Source organism: Grammomys surdaster, unplaced genomic scaffold (genome assembly GCF_004785775.1).
Source record: "Grammomys surdaster isolate TR1022 unplaced genomic scaffold, NIH_TR_1.0 126313, whole genome shotgun sequence".
Classification (NCBI taxonomy): domain Eukaryota; kingdom Metazoa; phylum Chordata; class Mammalia; order Rodentia; family Muridae; genus Grammomys; species Grammomys surdaster.
In genome coordinates this window covers 9,908,844-9,918,622 of record NW_021621113.1, presented here as the reverse complement: position 1 = coordinate 9,918,622, position 9,779 = coordinate 9,908,844, and the positions used below count along the sequence as shown (strand labels likewise).

The 9,779-nt window shown below is 46.9% G+C and overlaps 1 protein-coding gene across 4 annotated transcripts in view; it reads left to right on the top strand.

The window, feature by feature from the left end:
• The first annotated feature begins 3,781 nt into the window (after positions 1-3,781).
• Zbtb40 (zinc finger and BTB domain containing 40) overlaps positions 3,782-9,779 on the top strand; it is a 70,838-nt gene continuing 64,840 nt past the window's right edge. For 3 of the 4 annotated variants that reach the window (XR_003710287.1, XM_028759814.1, XM_028759812.1), the window contains exon 1: positions 3,782-3,914. The gene's annotated coding sequence lies outside the window, so the exon portion shown is untranslated. The remainder of the gene's footprint in view (positions 3,915-9,779) is intronic. The other variant, XM_028759813.1, reaches the window with a different exon arrangement.

Below are 9,779 nucleotides of genomic sequence, written 5' to 3'. Positions count from 1 at the left end.
ATTGTTGTTTTCCAATTAGCTAACCTAAATAAAAGTTGTTACCTGTGACTGCTCTCCATGCCTGCATGACTCTCCATTGCTCTTAACATCTCTCTCCCTAGCTTCTCCTCTTCCTTTTACTCTTACTCTCCTTATCCCTCCTCTTCCTCTCCTTACTCCTCCCACCTTAGCTCCTCCTACAAGGGGCGGTCTTTTCTGTAACCCTATCCCACCATGAACCCCCCTCCCAGCCTCCCGGTACTCTTCTTCCAGAATTGTAGGCCAGTCACTTCCAGAAGATTGTCTCCTGCTCAGTGCTCATCTCCTCCCTGACCAGAGACACTCCCTTCTGCCAAGAGAGATGCAAAGCTGGTCGAAGTGCGGGGGCAAGTGTCTGTTGAGCTGAACGCCCGGTTCCACACCAGGCCCCTGCAGCCAGGGCTCAGGGAACATCTCCAAAGAGAAGTGGAAGGAATGCAAGGGCAGGAGGCTGGACGGGAAAGAGTGCTATGTGAGCTGCCTTTGGGATACAACATGGTCACCGCACCCATGGTGGCCTGCACAAGATCAAGCCAACAAGACCAGTCAGCACCATCAGGCAGCGCCAACTGGACTTAGCTGGTTCCAAAAGTTTTTTTAAAAAAAAGAAGACATGAAAGTGGGAGGGGACTCGTTAAGGGGAGTAGGAATGAGAAACGGGGCTGCATACGACTAAGATGTTTATATGCATGAAGTAGCCAAAGAGTAAACAAGTTAAAAGATATTTTTAAAAATGTCACACGCAAAAAAAAAAAAAAAAAAAAAAAAAGAAAAAAAATGTCACACGCAAGTTGAACATGCTTGGGACTAGAATTATTTTGGATTTCAGGTTTTGGAATATTTGCCGTGGGGGATTGTCTCACCTGTAAACGTGGAAGTCGTGGGTGCCTGTTAGACTGAAGGATACTTAAAATAAGATTGTCAGTGTACTCATTTGTGTGTGTATGTGTGTATGTTTGTATGAATGCCTGTGCATTGTGTGGGTACCTAGTGCCTGAGGGGGGCAGAAGAGGATGTCAGATCCCCTGGACAGGAGTTACAGATGGCTGTGAGCCACCTTTGTGGGTGCTGGAAGTGGAATCCAAGTCCCCTGGAAGAGCAGCCGATGCACTTAACCCCTAAGCCACTGCTCTGGACCCTTCACCCATGTTTTAACTGCAATTTGCCACCTGAGACCTGGTGTGGAATTTTTCTATTGATGACTATATATTGTCACTGGAAATTCTTCTGAGTTGTGAAACACTTTGGACTTCAGACTCTTAGATTAGGGTAACTCAGTCTCAAACTTCAAGCAAATGTTACCTGGAAACTGCAGTTAAGGCTCCCTGACTCCTCCCCACTTCTCTCCCTCCCGTGATCTTCCCACTTCCCTCCATTTGTGTACTTGAATACTGGGGAAGGCATTTTTGTTGTTCTAATTTTGTTATGTGGGTGAGAGTGCATACATGTGGAGGTCAGAGGGCAACCCTCTAGAGTTGCTTCTGGTTTTCCCCATGGGTGCTGGCGATGGAACTCAGGTTAGGCTTGTGTGACAAGAGCTTTTTTACTCACTGCCGCATCTCCCTGGCCATGTGGTCTTTTCACTACATGTATATTATTTATTTGTGTGGTAATAGACATGTGCCACAGCATGTGTGAAGGTCAGATGGGAATCAGTTATCTTCTGAGGTCCCAGGGATGAAGCTCAGGTCACCAGGCTTAGTGGCAAGTGACTTTACCTGTTGAGACATTTTGCCTGATATCATATATTCCTGTTAAAATAAGAAAAAAAAAACTTTCAAAAAATTCTACTCTCAGGATTGGGAGACGTAGCTCATTGGAAGAGCCCTTGAATGCCATTTGCAAGATCTGGCTTTGATCCCCAGCACTGAAAAAGAAGCTATTCTCCGTAATCACTGTCATGACAATTCTATGTGCATGGTGGCCTCTTTTCTTGTGAGCCTTCCTTTTAATCTTTATGCGATATAGAACCTGGTTAAACAGAAGAGCTTAAGACTTACTCCTTTTGCTTGAGATGCAAGTCAACTCCATTTCTATACAGAACGGTGGGCAGTAGCCATATAGTTCTTTACAGACACAATAACTTAGTACCTACTTGTGGAGCACCTATATGCTGAATACTGTCATAGGTATTTCCTAAACCTGACAGCTCTACACTGGGGGTGGGGGGGAGAGCTCCTGTTATAAGTGAACGTGGGGCTGCTAGATGTGGGGGATCCGTACTCACAACAGCTGTAGGTGAAGGTCTAGAGGGAACAGAAATGATAAATCTGATGCTGAAGGTGACGGTGATCTGTGTGGACAACAGTGACCAGGTGACCCTGCACCGGCCAGGGGCCTATCAGATACTGGTTTGACTGTGGCAGGAAGGTAGCCGAGTGCTGACAAACCACCAACAGGGGACATGGTGTGGTACCTTGTCAGCTTGACACAATCTAGAATAGAATCACCTGAGAAGAGTCTCAGTAGGGGATTGTCTACATTGAGTTGGTCCCTGTGTGTGTGTCTCGGGGGAGGTGTCTTGAATAAACCAATGTCAGAATGCCTAGTCCACTGTAGGTGGCACCATTCCCCAGACAAGGGTCATGAACTGTGCCTGCAATCCAACTGGGCACAAGCAAGGACATGTATGCATTCATTTCTCTCTGTTCTTGACTATGGATGCGATGTGATTAGCTGTTTTCAAGTCTTTGTCTTGCCTTGACAAAGCAATGGACTAACTGTAAGCTGAAATAAATCTTTCTCCCCTTGGTCCTCCTCCTCCTTCTTGGCCTTATTATGTAGCTCTGGGTGTCCTAGAACTATCTATGTATCCATCCATCCATCCATCCATCCATCCATCCATATCAAGCTAACTTCAAAATTCAGAGATCTGCCTGCCTCTGCCTCCAAAGCACCAGGATTAAAGGGTGGGTCACCAAGCCTGACTCATGTTACTTTCTGTCACGGTATTTTATCATAACAAAAATGAACTAGAACAGCTGGCCAGAGTGCTCTGATGATCCAGACTGTTTTAATCTATTATCCCTGGCAGCGGCTGCAAACTGCAGTCACGTAAGTAAATAGGTGACAGCGATTTGAGTGACGGCTCTGGTAGATGGGTTGGGTTTCTGTTTTAAAGGTGTTGTATTGAGTCACGCTGACAACGACAGCAACAGGGCTGAGGCCCGCTGGATGCTGTCATTGCCGATGGAACAGCTGTAGTCACATTGGGAGCTAGGCATTGCAACAGGAAGCCTGGATCTGGGCATCATAGCAGGGACAAATAGGCTCCATGTGATGCAGTGACAGCTTTCATGACCTGAGCCAATGGGGCTGATGTTAACTGGATCCAATTCACATCCATTTGACTGCCCAGGCCCGGGTTCAAAACCAGCGTGGGATGCTACATGTAAAAACAAGAGAGAATAATGCCAAAAGAAATGCTGTGTACACCCACACCAAGACCAGTCCAGAAATCGGTCTTGTTTCCGCCCTGCACATGACTGTTTGTTATGAAAGAAGGAAAAAAATCTTTGTTGTCTTTTCGCGGCTAACCTTGTAGGAGGCTCAGTAAGGGGTGGATCATGGTAAGGAAACTTCTCCCAAGATACTTTTGCGAAGGTCAAAGGTCAAGGGCAGACCGCGTTCCAACTTATTCTGGGAGCCTCCCATTGGTAGAGAGCGTGCACGTGATGCAGGCACCGCCTTCTCGCGAGACGGTCCCCCAGCACGTGACTATGGCGTGCGCACATCCGGGCTACGGCCTTCGGCGTCCCCGGCCCCAAGATGGCTGCCTTTTGGCGTCTCCAGCGCTGTTGAATGGAGAAAGCTTTATTGTTCCCTTCGGGCAGGAGTGTTCGTGTCCTCTATGGCGCTGTCAATAAAGAACGGCAGTTTGAATCGGTACTGAACAGGTAACCATAGAAACGGCGCTGGGGCTCCGCGTGGAGACCCCTGTTGCAGCGGAGGCTCCAGAGACTCTCTGAGTGAGGGGCGCCCCGGGACCCCTGGGGGACACAGGGGACGCGCGTAGCGAGCTCAGCTGGGCTCGCGTCGATTACAGCCGCCGCCGCCGCCCGCTGTCCTCGGGACGTGGCCTCGGGGACAGCCCTCACTCCGGGCGTAGTCTCGGTCGTAGCGTCCCGCGGCAGGACGCGGGACCCTGCCTGGCAACTGCGGCCCTAATCACCCGCCTCCCGGGCTGCGCCGCCAACGCCCGCGCCCGGAGGACTCCCTCCCCTCTCTGCTCTCAGCTTTTGTTTACTGCGAGACAAGACTGGCTTATCCGTTTTAAAAACAGTTGTGGGGAAACAGAAGTCATAGGAAATAAAACTTCAGCTCCCAGAAGTGAAGTTGCACGGAGACTCAGCCATGTTCGTTTTTTAAAATGTGTTGTGGAGCCGCTTGCCTGCCGCGGGGCGGGGGAGTGCGCGCTGTTGCCTGCCTGCTTTTCGGCTTTGATGGAAAGGCCCATAAAGTCGGAGTCATTTCTCTCTGGCGCTTTACAGAAGTTTGCAAACCCTGGCCCAAGGCACAAGTAGATTGAGCTAGTGTTCAAGTGACACAGTACCCTGTCTCATTCTTTGCAATGTTATCATCTGCCCAGTGTGTGCAATTGACCATCTATTTTATGTTTATATGTAGCTTTGCAGTGTATTTCCCTGCACAAAACGTGAAATGTGATTATGCTGTTTTTGGGTGTGCTAGGTTATAGGGCTGGCAATGTGAGCCTGTCACTGGGGACCAGTCCCCCCCACCCCCCCATGGTAGCCTAGGTCAGATTGCCTCAGATTGTAAAGTTTCCTACCTCTGGGAGTGTTCTTCCTTGGAATTGAATCTATGGGTTATAAGCATAGATTAAGCAATCTAGGGTTAGGGTTAGGAAGTGCACATTTTCAGTGCTTGGCATACATTATGCTCACCTGTCAGTGTAGACATGGTTCTTCTGTGATGGTATTTCCCATCCTGACTTTTGATTGTTTTGGGGTAAGATCTCATGTAGCCCAGGCTGACCTGGGAATAAATAAATATACATACATGTATTTGTGCTCCTCCTCCGGTCTTCCTCCCAGTGGTGAGGTTACAGGCATGTGCCTCTTGCCAAATTCCATTGCCCATTTAACAGTTATTTTTTTGTTTGTTTGTTTTTGTTTTTTCTTTTTTACACTTACACTTGCATAAGTGAGTTTAATCGGTAGTTCAGATGCTTCTATGTGCACCTATGATTCCTAGAAATGTATTATTGCACAAGATAACCACGACTTCTTCCTCTTTGTGGAATTTAAATTCTTCAAAGGGCTTGGGTAACGTACAGGTACACAGAAATAATTCTTTCTCCTTTAAAAAAAAAAAAAGTCCTACTGTGCAGCCCAGACTCACCTTTAACTTGAGATCTTCTTGCCGCAATTTGCAAATGCTGGAATTACAGTTGTACATTACCCCTGGAATGACTGATTTCAGACACCTCTCTCATAGCATCATAGCAAGAAAATGAGTTAGTTAACGCTCACTGAGCAATTTCTTTGTGCCAGGTACTGGCACTGAGGCTTAATATGAACTGTCACTTAGTCTGTGACACAGCTAGTGTTCGGATTAACATTTTACCCAGGGGGGAGATGGCAAGTATTACATAGTTTATACATAGGGAGCATGGAGCTGAAGTAAACAGATCATGCCATGCTGTGTTCCGTCTGTTGCCTTTCCTGCAAGCTTGTGGGGTCCACAAGAGCAGTGCCACACCTTGCTTTTTGTGGCCTCAGCTACTAGCCAGTGCCACAACTTCATGTTACTATCCATAAGGATAGTAAATATACACATTTTGAGCATCTATTGAGCAAATACTTGGGAATTTTTTTCACACCAAGCGCTCAGAGCTGGGTGGCTTGGTGTTTCACAGAGTCCTTATCTGTTCTTACAGTCTGGACAGTGCAGCTTCCTCAAAATTGTCTTCACTAAAGAAGAGAAAATATACTAGTAGATCTCAAGTTTCTTTCTGGGGTGGGGTCTTCTTGGTCTCAAACTGGTCAAGCAGCCTATCCTCCTGCCTCAGTGTGGAGAGCTGGGTACAGTCTGCTTGCTGTTACATGCAGTTAAATCTATTTGGAAATACTGACCCAACTTTGGCCCCAAATGTATCAAATAACAGTGCAAATTCAGATGTTACTAGCAAAATGAGGGGTGGCAGGATAGACGGTTTTCTATCTTTTGGGGAGTGGGGAGACAGATTTCTCCTCATGTTTAAATAGAGAAAAGCTTTCCCACGTGGAATTGAATTGTTGTTGTAAATTACTTATGGGGGAGGGAGAGAGGAGAGCTTAGGTGATCAGGTGTGGGCGCCTGAATCCAACCGTGTGACTGAGAAGGGAGGACAGTTCCCAGGACTTGGTTCTCTCCTTCCACCATGTTGTTCCACCATGCGAGTCTGAACTCCGATGACTGGCTTGGCCACTGGCGCCCTTAATCCACTGAGCCGTCTCATCAACCCGGAATTTAGTTCTTAAAACCAAGCTAGATAATTGTCTACACAGAAAGTTTTTAATTATTTTAGTGCTTTAAGCTTGGAGCTGTTTGTGTTCCTCTGTCAGAGACACCTGAATTTGGGGGGGGGGGGAAGTGTCGGGAATGGAACACAGGCCTACACCACACCACGCAATTGATCTGAGCCTGAGCTACACTTTCAGCGCCAATCTCTGTGTTTTCTTTGGGGCTTCTGGGGAAAATGCTGCTTGTTGCCTACAGGGTGTGTTTGCAGTTGATTGTGGATTTCCTTTCAAAATCTTCTTAATAAAGTTACATCCTTTAAGCCAGGATTGATGGCACATACCTTTAGTCTGTGCACTCAAAAGCAAGAACAGGATAGATTTCTGTGGGTCTGAGGCCAGCCCAGAAAAAAAAAAAAAAAAAAAAACAAGCATCATGAGGCTCTGTCTCAAAAAACAAAAACCATAGCGTCCTGTCCTATGGTATGGATTACTTGAAAAGCACCAGGCCTTTTGAATAGGTTTGAACAGAGTGTGAGCATGAAAAAACACGCGCTGTGCTAAGCTGAGGGATTGCTGGAGCTGTCACATGAAAGAATGGATGTCAGGTTTTGCTTTAAACTGTATGCAGTAACCGCGTTGGGCATGTCATCAGGAGATGTCACCCAGGCCAGAGAATGGAGCTAGGAGCTGGCCACAGAGTGGCATGTTAATGCAGTGTTGAACTGCAAGCCAGAATTAAATTGCTATTTTGAGTCTGGGTGGGACCTTCCCATCTGAGCTTTGCTGTTTCTACTTTATGATTTGGGTCTGTTGGGTTCCAGTAAAGAGTAGGTGGTGACGCCAGCTTTGAAACATGGTATGAAACTGCAGGAGGAGCCAGGGCATACCAATTTGTTTTTCAATCTATTTTATTTCAGTTCAAAGCATCAGTGCAGACAGCAGCCCAGGAAAACAAGCCCCACTTTGGCAACAGTCAGCTGCGTTTGGAGATTGAGGAAGGCTGGGAGGACCAAAGTATGGCTTGTTTTCCTGGGCTGTCTGTCTGAGATGATGCTCTGAACTGAAGTAGAATAGATTGAAAAACAAATTGGTATGCCCTGTTGCCTCATACTGAGGACTCACATAACCCCTCCCCAGCTCTACCTGGGCTGACACCCTGGGGGAAGGCACCGGCTCTCAGCCTTTCTCAACTCTCAGCCCCATGAGTGCCTTGGTTTTCCAAGGAAATTGAATTGGGGTATGTGCTTTCCTGGTTCCAATTGCTTACCTTCCAAAGCAGTTATCTGGATAATGTGGAGAAGCAAGCTTACTAACCACATAGGAAAGGAGTTAAATATTAAGGACATTTACGTTCAGACATGAAGCTGTCATTTTCCCTAAGCTGTACAGAGACTACTGTATTTCATTCGCAGAAAGCACACTGCGAGGCCCTGGCAGCCCTCCAGGGAACGGAGGGCAAGGAAAGGAAGCTACTTTCCTTCTGTTTCCTTGATGCTATTTAACTCAAATCCCAGAATCACGGCACCAAATAACTCGTTTCCTTACACAGAGTAAGTCCAGTATGACTGATCCACAGAAGCCCAAGGTCTTCAATCTCCAGAGAAATATTGACTCTCAGAGGACTCCCATGAGTCCTTTGAAGATGCCTAAGAATCCGAACCAAGGCCATTCACTCTTCCTGGAGGAGAGCCCATCACTTTCATCAGATCTCAGGTTCCTTGACTCCTCAAAAGGAGCAGAGCTGATAAGGAATGTTGTCTGTAATAACCAGAGTGAAGTCTCTCAGCCAGTCACTTTGTACAGGTCTGTGACCTTGACCTCTGGAGTTCTGAAAGTGCCTTTTCAGATTTTGTTTCTTGTGTGAAGGGTCAGACATAATTGACAAGCTTAAGGACATGCTTCAGAAATGCCATGTGAATGGTAGGCCCTTACAGGAGACTTCAGATCTTGCCCGTCTGCCTTTCTTTTTTGAGATGGGTTCGTGTGACATAGGCTGGCCTTGAGTTCCCTATGTCAACAAGGATGATCTTGAATTCCTCATTCTCTTGCCTTTTCATCCCAATCCTGAGATTGCCAGTGTAGGCCACCATATCCACACTGTTCCTTCTTTTAAAAAAGATGTGATGTATTTCTTTTTAGTGCAAGGGATTCAACTCAGATCCTTGTACATGCTCAGCATGGAGCCTAGCATACAGCAGTCATCACTGCTAATCGTTTGTATGGTGTGATTTGCAATGTATACAGCTTGGCGGTCGACTGTGTATTACATGTCACCAGTTGGTTACACGCCTGCCTCTTTGCACTCCTGCCATCAGCAGGAGGCAATGGCAGAAGCTGCTGTGGGCTAAGCCCCTGGTCTTTTGGTTTCTGCTCCCCTTTCTCCTGCTCTGGTTAAAGCTACTGTCACTCAGTGCTTTGCAACATTGCAGCAGCCTTCTAACATGCAAATGGATGCATGTTCTTAGATACACCTTTGGGTATTCATGCTGATGCGTTGTCCTCTCAAAGTCTCTTCCGTTGTTTCCACCATTTCCTGTTTAGTACTTAGCACTTTGTCTTGTATTAGGAAGAACTCGGTGTCCACCTGTTAAATGGGCAAGTAAACTAGAAAGGGGAAACAAGAGGGTGACAGGGAGAGGACATTGAGAGCTGTACCTCAAAAGGTCCCCGCTGTTCCACACCCATGAACCCCTAAGTCTCCAGCCCTGCTTCAGAGCATGCTCTACCGTAACGTATCCAGCAATAGCACATCGGTAATAAAATGACTGTTGTAGAACACGCACAAAGCGCCTGCACTGCACTCGGTGTTTTACATAAGTATGCCCTGTGTGCCCCCCACGGCCACTCAGCAATAGATGCTGCTGGCCCTACCCGACTCCTTTGGTAGAGTTCACCTATTTTATTTAGATTTTCACATTTTCTGATTCTAACCAGAAGTGGAAGCCAGTGAATACCAGTTTCACTTATGCTGAGTAGGGGGGGTCAGGTGTACTCCAGTAAGAGCGTGCAGCCCGCGCGCCAGTCCTCGTCTCACACAGAAAGCCCTGCACTGGCCCGTGTCCACTGCACAAATTACTTCAGCTTTCAGAATGCTGGCACTGATTATTTGAACATTTTATAAGAATTTCATACGTGAGTCCCATGTTTCCATCATTTCCACACCACAATCTCCCCTCACTCTCCCCCAGCTCCTCTCATTTCCATGATGTCTTTATTAGTGCTGCATACACACACACACATACACACACACACACACATACACATTCACACACACACATACACATACACACACACACA